At 46.6% G+C, this 1,796-nt stretch overlaps 1 pseudogene; it reads left to right on the top strand.

The window, feature by feature from the left end:
* Positions 1-1,428: 1,428 nt before the first annotated feature.
* LOC101639899 overlaps positions 1,429-1,796 on the top strand; it is a 3,128-nt pseudogene continuing 2,760 nt past the window's right edge.

The raw sequence follows: 1,796 nt of genomic DNA, 5'->3' as shown, positions 1-1,796 counted from the left end.
AAAAAAAACCCGAAAGGAAAGAACACATTCAGAATTTCTCACCTGAAAGACATAAAGAAAGAAATTCAAGCCTTTATTTGCAATTTACAAGGATTCTGTAAGCAAAATATTAAACCATACAGAAATCATCAAAGAAGATAGAAGGAATAGCCTGTACTAAAAGATGGGTTCAACAGGCCTGCCCCAATTCCAGATATACTGACCCCCCTCCCTAGAAGTATGTGCTACTGAACATACAGGGAGGGGAGAGGGGCTGGCCTGACTCGCCCACATGGGAGCAAACTGAGAAGGAAAAAGAGAGAGGGAGGGACTAGACCCCATTCAGGCCCACCAAGCCCTGTGGATGACGTCTCTGCACAGAGCTGCTAAGGCACAGAGAGGACTGTAGGGCCAACAGCAGCTGGAGACACGACGTCCCCTTGCTGCACCATACCACTGCAGAGGACAATACGGGGGACACACTGTGAGTAGTGAGCTTGGTCTGGCATACCCCCGCCCCAACCCCACAGTGGGGTGAACCAAGAGGGAGCATAACAGATCAGCAACTGGGACAAAGCCACGAATCCTCTGAGGAGCCCCCAAAATAGACTTCAGGTTAGGGGTGGGGCAGTACCCGGAGCTCCCCAGGACCGGTGGAGAGATAGTCATAAAGGTCAGCAGACAGGCCTGGAATTAAGTATGGATTTCTCTCTCTCTCTTTCTTTTTTTTTTTTCTCCTCTTTTGTTTTGTCTTTTTTTTTTCTTGCTGTTTTGTCTGCCTATATAAGATAGGTGTGGGAATCAAGCCCAAGGAGAAAGCAATGGGACCGACAGTTCTCGGGGTACTTGGGGGGAGGAGGAGGCAGAGGGAAGGAGCAATGAGCAAACAATGCCATGGACAGGGAACAACTAGGGGATTAAAATAAATGGTGAGGAGGGTGTAGGGATACTGGTGGTGTTGGAACAACAGTAATCTAGCCAAGAGGAATTGCTGAGAGGTAAATGAAGGGTGAGCGTGTTAGTGGTGCAGGAGAAAGGTAAAAGGAGACTGAGGAAAGATCTAGGAAGCAAAACCATTGATAAAGGTAGAAACATAGTTATATACACATGTCAATATATTAGTTTATAAAAATGGACGTATTGGCCTATGTACATATATTTATATGGCAATATATTGAGGAAGTGGCCGGACTTTGGGCCTCTACTCAAGCCCTCCCTCAATGCAAGAATTCTTTGTTCCATGAATCTGGCACTCTGTGATGCTTACCCTCCCGACTAGATCTTTGAAGACATAATGGGTGTATTAGCAAATGTGGTGAAGAAAGCTGATGGTGGCTGGCTATCAAAAGATATAGCATCTGGAGTCTTAAAGGCTTGAGGTTAAACAAGCAGCCATCTAGCAGAGAAGCAAGAAGCCCACATGGAAGAAGCACACCAACCTGTGTGATCATGAGATTTCGACAGAACCAGGTAACAGGCATCAGAAGACCCCAAACAGCTAGTCATATTGTTGAGAATGAGGGAGGTCAGAGTGGAGACCCAAAACCCATCTGCAGATAATTGGACATCCTCTGACAGAAGGATCACAAGGAAGGGACCAGTTAACCAGGGTGTAGTATAGCACTGACAAAGCACACAACAATCCTGTGGTTCTTCGAGGTTTCCTCACGCCCAATATCATGACCCCAGCTCTACCTTAAATATCTGGCTAGACCGAAGCACCTACACTGGTACAGACAAGAGCTCTTGACATACAGAATGCAGGGGTAGGGAGAAGGTGTGGAGATAAGGGGGGAAACCAATCGCAGTGATCAACA

This window comes from Echinops telfairi, unplaced genomic scaffold (genome assembly GCF_000313985.2).
Source record: "Echinops telfairi isolate 266 unplaced genomic scaffold, ASM31398v2 ScPeMD7_7469;HRSCAF=8507_1, whole genome shotgun sequence".
In the NCBI taxonomy this organism is placed as follows: Eukaryota; Metazoa; Chordata; class Mammalia; order Afrosoricida; family Tenrecidae; genus Echinops; species Echinops telfairi.
This window is presented reverse-complemented; position numbering and strand designations above follow the sequence as displayed.